At 33.9% G+C, this 7,916-nt stretch overlaps 1 long non-coding RNA gene across 3 annotated transcripts; it reads left to right on the top strand.

The window, feature by feature from the left end:
* Positions 1-678: 678 nt before the first annotated feature.
* LOC142547241 (uncharacterized) lies at positions 679-4,904 on the top strand. 3 transcript variants are annotated; one of them, XR_012820628.1, is made up of 4 exons: positions 749-979; positions 1,073-3,068; positions 4,478-4,589; positions 4,664-4,904. It is a non-coding gene; the product is annotated as an uncharacterized LOC142547241 (long non-coding RNA). The 3 variants fall into 3 exon arrangements; XR_012820630.1 differs by lacking the exons at positions 4,478-4,589; positions 4,664-4,904 and having other exon boundaries at positions 679-979; positions 1,073-2,092; positions 2,152-3,293; XR_012820629.1 differs by lacking the exons at positions 4,478-4,589; positions 4,664-4,904 and adding an exon at positions 3,187-3,293.
* The last annotated feature ends 3,012 nt before the right edge of the window (positions 4,905-7,916 follow it).

Genomic DNA, 7,916 nt, shown 5'->3' with positions numbered 1-7,916 from the left:
TTATCAATTTTAAAACAAGGATACATGATCAATTGATGTATTTTAAAAAAATTACCAACATGTATACAAACCCACATATATACAAATATAAGGATTAAATGATTTAACTTTTAATTAAGTAAATTTATTTATTAATATAAATATTGAAAATAATTTCAAACTGAATATGTTATATATGTTAATTAATTATTGATTCAAAGAAATTAATAAAAAATAATATGTTATAATTAAGTATAAAATTTATAAAATTTTATAAAAAAAGTGCACAAAAGTCTATAAAAATCTTGCAAAAAAGCCTACATAAATCTACATAAATCTGTTTATAAATATGTGAGATTATGTAAAAGTGAATAAAAATCTATCAAATCCATAAAAATTTATCATTTGAAAAAATCATTAAAAGTCATCAAAATTCTGTTTATAAATCTGTGAGATTCTGTAAAATTGAATAAAAATCTATCAAATCCATAAAAATTTATCATTTGAAAAAATCATTAAAAAACATCAAAATTTTGAATTTGATGATTTTTATAAACTTACGGAATTTCCACAATGCAAATATGTTTATATATTTCCAATTCTCATCCCCGTCAAATACTCGCATCTAGAAATTTCCGAGATCTAATTCCAGCCGTCGATTAATCTATATAACCTATCCGCACCGTTCAATAAATACTGTCCTTTTCACCACCCAATCAGCTGCCTTGCAATCTTCTATTATCGCCGCCTCGTCATGAAGCCCTCACCAGCTATTTAGCTCGCTCTTTTTTCTTAGATTTTCGCTTCGTTGATTCTTTGTGGTGAAAATTTCTCTTCATATTCTGTTGCATCGTGCGACGATCTGAGTTTCGATCGTGGATTTGAAACTAATGGTTTTCTACGATTTTATCCGTTTCTCGGACCTTTCTTTCGGTTCCGTTCTTGATTTCGATCGATCATGCTCAGGAGATTTGTGGAGGATTTCGATTGATCGATGAAGGTAGTTTACGAATCTACTCGTAGTATCCATGGTCTTTGATGGAGGTATATTATGACTGTTTTGTATTTTGTAATATCTTTTTACCCTATGTAGAGATTATCTATGGCTGAATTGATGAAGGTTTATGCCGCAAAGGCCGTATTCGTCAGAATCGTGTGTCTATGGCCTCTGGCGAGTTTTCATTTCGGAATTTCTTGATTTTTGATTGTTTGAATCTTATTTTTGCCTTTTTGATATAGTTTACGTCCGTGATCTTATTTTCTTCGTGTTTTGATTGATCTTAAATCCTTAGGTGATCTTTGTTCGACGACAAGGTTTTTGAACAGTACTTCTCTCACAGGATTCAGCCTTTTTCTCCCGTCTCAGAAACAATCGTTGCGTGGAGGATTTATGCAGTGGAATAGCGAATACCATGCGGTTTGAGAAAGTTTTTAACAAATAATTGTGTTTAATTGCATGTTATTGCTTCAATAGCATCGTTGTGTGATTTGTTGTGAAAGAATGGTGAGGAAATAGTCGTGTAACATGGTGGTTTATGTGTTGCTAGAAAGATGAGGCGATCGCTTGTCGATTTTGACCTTTGCCATGATGGGTGCGCTCGCATGGCAGGTCGCGATTTCAATAAAAAATGTTTTTTTGTTTTGGAGGGGAGATGGTACGGGAAATTGCCCGACTCTCCTCTCTCGTGCGCGTTGTCTCTCTCTCTCTCTCTCTCTCTCTCTCTCTCTCTGTTCTTGCCATTTGCTTTTGTTTCCTTCCATGATGTTGGTGCGTATCCGGCAATCTATACCGCAGTTTGGCCTTGAATGGGATACTGATTACAACTAATCAAACTCTATTCCAATCCTTTCATTACCAAACTGAATCTCAATTTTTGCGAGGAAAGAAGTAAGAAAGCAAACAAGGATTCTATCACCCAAAGTATCAACGAATTCAAAGGTATATATCAGCTTTCCTTCGTATCTTGTTGGATATATCGCCCAAAATGTTCACATCTAATTTTTTTTGCAATTTTCACAAATCATTTTGTCTAATAAATTTATGATAATTGGATTTACAAAAACGAAACTTTTTGTATGTTTGACTTATTATTATCAAATTCAGAACAATGAAGTATTCTTTATTTATGAAGGATATGTTTAACTTATTATTATCAAATTCAGAACAATGAGAGTATTATTTATGAAGGATGTTGTACGGTTACAGCCATCACAATGTGGTGGGACTTTCTCAGTTCTTGAAAATTTTCTTTATACCATTTCAGCTGTAAAATTGGAATATGAGGTTTTCCATCTACAGGCATCCTGATGGGGTAAATGTTAATCATGCAATCCAAACAGTTCTGCTACACTTTCTTCTTGCAGTAATCACATCAACTGTGTTTGTTGGTCATCGTCCGTTCCACAACTAATTTTGTTCGATTAACTAGTCCGTGATTTACACATAGGCATCGGTGTTTACATTATGCTTCTGATGTTTGGCATTGCGTATCATAGTTTATACATTTCGTCATACATTTCCAAGTTCTGCGAATTTTCTTTTGTACATTAGAAGCTATATCAATTAAGCTAATCAATTAAGCCACTGAAACTTTTGTTGCACTCTGAGCTATCAATGGTCAATATGTTGTAATGTAGAATATATTAGAGGAAAGCTTTGTCTTGAAAGTTTCGGAGGCATCTGTCAATTGTAATAGATCAGCAATCATCACTCCGTGGCTTGCCAATTGACTGCTGGAGCCTGGCCATGAATTGCTTTCACGTTGTTGTACTGGTGGAATTGCTGTTACCCGTGCATGTTTATTATGAGATTTTTTTGTTGTGGTTGTTGGAAGATCAGAATTTGAATTGCTTCTCTACCCTGATTCAAACTGTCAGCCTCATCCATTGAGCAAAGAAAGATATTTGGTGAATATTAGTTTGCTACTTGAAGAAAGAACTTGGTTCATCTGTTGAAATTTGTGAAGATATTATTTAGACTAGTTGCATATGATGCAGAAATTTGTCGTCAAACGATCTGAGGAAGCGCCATTATTTTTAGGTTATTTTACGGTGTGGTGGACAGGGCTATCGTCACAAGGTTCTTGGAGGTGAATATGCTTCTTGATATATGATTCGATGTTTCGATTTATGTGGCCGTGTCCTTTTGTTTTGGCTATTCATTATTCGGAATATTTCCGTTTTTATTAAGTTGCCTGAAATTTTTAGGTACATCAAGACCTAGGGCTCGAATGATCCTCCGAAATTCTGTTTTATTTGGAGTTTTTGTCACTTTTCATGTTCAAGTATTATTGGGTTTTAGCTCAAGAGAGAAACTGAATAACGCATTCATAAATGGTTAGCAGATGGATAATATAACGAAATTCATATGTAAAAATGCAATAATTATTATTTAAATTAAATTATATTATATGATACAATATTAAACAGACTTTATGTTATATAATCGTATATTATATTGTGACAGCCAATTTTTCTTTTTGTGAACTTTTAGTTCGAGGGTCCTTTAAAATTTAAAAAGGAACGACAAATTCATTTTTCTTACTCATCGATCCCGGTTTCTTGTTTTCGGTTTTGAAATTTTTTCCTGCTCGTTTCTGCTTTTAAATCATATTTCTTGGTTTTTTTTTTTTTTTTTTGCATTGATATTTGGAAATTGTTTCTTATAGGGTCTAAATGTCAATATATGTATTTAATAAGTTAATTAATTTAAATGAATTAAATGGTGCAGTTAACATGTTTAAATTATTTAAAATATTTATATATTTATTTTATGGGATTTAATTTTATTTTTTGAGTTGAGTTTGTCAAGTGACTATTGAGTGTTTGGTCGGGAATAGGAGATCGAGATGATTGATGTGCTAAAATTAAATATTATTTTTTTTATTTTAAGCCAAGAAATTATTTAATTTAAATGATTTATAAACTTTAGTACTTTAAAGTCAAGTTTAAAATTTGAAGTGAATTAAAATATTTTAGAGAATCTTATTAGCAAATTTAAAAATTAAGAGATTTAATTTTTGAGCATGATGTTTAATATTTTATTAATTATTTTGTGTTTTAATTAAATTATTATGTTAGCATTTAATTAAATTTGTAAAGGTTTTTTTTTTAAAAATGATAAACACTTGTGCGCGTGCACAAAAAAAAAAAAAAAACCTAGGGTTTTTGGCTTCTTAGTTGCCACCACCACTTCTCCTCTTCTACATCCATACTTCAGTGAGTTTTTTTTAGAAGTTTTGTCAAGGAAAAGCATTGTGATCGTTGCCTATTCATCTTTCACGTTTTTTTGCACCGATATTCGTTATTTGAGCTTTTATACGTAGAGACATGTTCTAAATCTTTCTTTACGTGTCAATCTGGTTATATACTGCTATTTGATGATATTTATGCATGAAATAAAATATATATATGAAAGATTTGAATCAAAACATATATTTGTATGTTGAAATTTTTCTGCGCAAGATCCTTCTAGAGTTCGTGAGTTTTTGTTGCGTAGGCGTCGTATGGATCGTCTGGGATGTTATTTATCAGTCGTTGAAGGGTCGGAAGTGGTCTGGTCCCACGATGAGTAAGCGGAGTGCAAGCTGTCATCGACTCGATCCAATGAGGTCCACAACGTTCTTAAATAAATATAACGTGCAAAAATATTATTTTTGAGTTATGTAAGTTATCTTGCGACCAGATTATGCATGTACGGGTCTGGAAGACGGAGAACGTGTCCGAGGAACTTTCCAATTTATCTTATGAGTATCTTATGATTGGTAGTGAATATCCAGTCCAAGGGCTATGGTGATCGTTGACTGCCAAGCCGAGGCAAGCACGCACCAGTGGCTGTTTCCACCTGCCTAAGCATGCTCAGGCCGAGACAAGCGCGTCCCAAAGACTGTTTCCACCCGCCCTAGCACGCCCTGGTCGAAACAGACGCCCCAGCTGCTGTTTACACTCGCCCTAGCATGTCCTGTGCACCCCAGAGGGGATTGTTGCATGCCCAAGCGTGTACCCCTCGGCCAGAAGTTTAAAAATTCGGAATTTTGACGCAAATTAATTATAGAAACACTATTTTCGAGTTTTAGAAGATATTTTATCATATTTTAGTAAAAGCTATTTTCGAGTTTTAGAAAATATTTTATCATATTTTATCTTCTTCATTTGATCATCAAATTAAGTTCACGATCAAAAACTTTGTTCTTTGTTTGGATCGCAATAGAGATTTCAAACATTTTTTCTGCATTGAGACTAGGGCACACGAATATCAAAAATTCGGAGTCGATACGACGACATAAGGTGGTGGCTAAGGAAGCATCGTCGGTCTAAATTTTAAATTCGGAGTCGATACGGCGACAATGAGGTGGCGGCTGAGGAAGCATTTTCAGTCTAAATTTTTTTTTCTTCTAAATATGTGATGGCCCAAAGTTGTATTGAGAATTGAGATGGATGAGAGATGTTCGTATTTTGTGTCTTGGGTTTTATGTTATGTTATCAAAATTTGATAACATATTTATTAAAATACACAAGTCTTATGTAACTAGAATTCATAATCCTAGTGTCCTTAGGACTCTTAATTTTCATTAATTAAATTCTCATACTAATTATATCATAAATTAATAAACTTTTGATAATGAATGATATATCTATATACACCTCTTTATATGTCAACATAATATATATATATATATATATATTGTGAACTATAATTACGATCGACGATCTGACAACACTGATATATCAATGATACAAATCTTGTTCATATAACCAAAATAAAAAATTTCGAAGATCAAAATTTCTACTAATCCATTTCTGGCAGCTGTCAGTTTTGTAAACTTCCTCATCAAAACACGTAATTCTCATCTCCTTACTCAATTAGCAGTTAAGCTTACTTTCACTTGTTTCATCATATGCAATCAACTTATAAACTCATTTATAAGCATTTTGTTTGATCTTCATCAAATTATATTCACCAAATTCAATTTCTTGAACTTTGACTATCTCAATGAGAATGTAGAATCCGATACTAATATGATCATCAATGGTTAAGGGATACTTCTAGCTGCAGGTTTACATCTCCATGTGATTCAGAATAACATTTATTCTTATTCGGGCTTACCCTAATTTGCCACATTCTTTTCATCAACCCTTTGATAAAAAATGTCAGAACTCAAGTCTGATTACACCAATAAGATCATGGTAAGAGAATCTAGTAGCATCGTTCCATGATCCCCTAGGTATCACTGATAGTTTCTGCATTAACCTTAAGTTATAGTAAGCATACAGTACGGTTTTTTAACTCATATATCTCGATCGAATATTCAACTATTGATATATTGAGAGTTGCATATCAATTCGATAACAATGTGATATAGCTTTGAGTAATAATAGTTACATGATATGTGCAACTGAGGAAACATCTTTCCAAAATAAACATGTATTACTCTGGCCATGATTTTCTTGTATTATTAATTCATCAGATCACATAAGATATCTTCACCCGTGGACAAACAGTGAATCCCCGACTACAATGCATTTGCTCCTACGCATTTCAAAACTCCACCCAACCTTGTCACCTGATGACCCCTCAATAGAGTCGGTAAACAGATCAAAGTACATGCTAGTACATATAACCTCTATGTTGTCTCGGGTTAAAAGACTAATGATGTTCAATCGTAACCGTGTACTATTCCACTCGATAAATGATAAACACTTGGACAGTTCGATGGAAGGTTGTTTAGTGAATCATCAAATGATCATCTATCTGTATGAATGGACATCTCTATGTTATACCAATAAAACATGACGTTTACATAACAGATGTTAGTCTCAAACTCGAGCGACCTTTATCCTAATTTTAGGCGGCTGATTCAACCAGGAACTTATTTAGAATATATGGTATGCTTCCTAAGGAGTTTCGTGATCTTACATTGAGAGACATACCTCATGATATCTATTATATATTCAAAAACTTTATCTATGCAGCTTGCATGTGCATATATATATAAATCATAATTAGATGAAACTATAAAATATTATTAAAATAAAGATCAATTTTACATTAGGGTCAATAAAGTCCAAATCACAAGTTGGCTCGTTAGACAACTACTCTGACATTGCCAAGGTCACTGAAAAAGTCAGCTAACTTGTTGCAAGATTTGAAACAGCACGTGCAGAAAAAAAGTAGCAGCACCAAGAAATTGGAGAATCAAATGGGTACCCAGGTCAGAGAAGTAGACACTATGATGCATGGGCCAAAGGACTTGAACACAGACTCATCAAATCAGTTGCACAAGTTACGAAAGGAAGCTGATCAGACGGCAACACTAAGCAGTTCGGGGGAAGAGGACTGCCAAAAACAGAACATGCAGAACACATTAACTCTGATGAGTGAAAATGATCTGAAGGAGATACTAATAAAAAGTCAGCTGTTCCTTAATGCTGCAGAGGCACTGTTCAAGTTAAACATACCTTTCAGCTTTCTTCATGCTGGGGATCCAAGTGACGAAGCCGCGAAGAAGAGGCTCGTATAATGGAATGTGGATATGAAGTAATGAACATAAAAGCAAGGAGGTATCAAGTAACATATCATCCCTACACGAAGTAGGCTATGCCAAAGTCCTTGGATGATTTGGTCAAGATACTGTGCCAAGATTTAGAAATTCTAAAGCTTTACGGTGGGAATCGGGCCAGTGAAACTGATGAAGCAGGCTACCTTATATGACATGCCGAACAAAGACATCCATAATGAGGCACCGGACGTGAACAGCGCATGGGATTTTGAATGGAACAAGATGATGTACATGTTCCCTGAAAAGGAAGATGTCATAAAGGATGTGGAGAGGTACATGATGAATGGATTGCTGGATGAGATCCTCCTTGCAACACTTTAGAGTGAACTGGTTTTGTAGTCAGTCTACACATATACAGAAATAAACGTTATCCTAAAA

The sequence above is a fragment of the Primulina tabacum genome, chromosome 5 (genome assembly GCF_025594145.1).
Source record: "Primulina tabacum isolate GXHZ01 chromosome 5, ASM2559414v2, whole genome shotgun sequence".
Taxonomy (NCBI): domain Eukaryota; kingdom Viridiplantae; phylum Streptophyta; class Magnoliopsida; order Lamiales; family Gesneriaceae; genus Primulina; species Primulina tabacum.
This window is presented reverse-complemented; position numbering and strand designations above follow the sequence as displayed.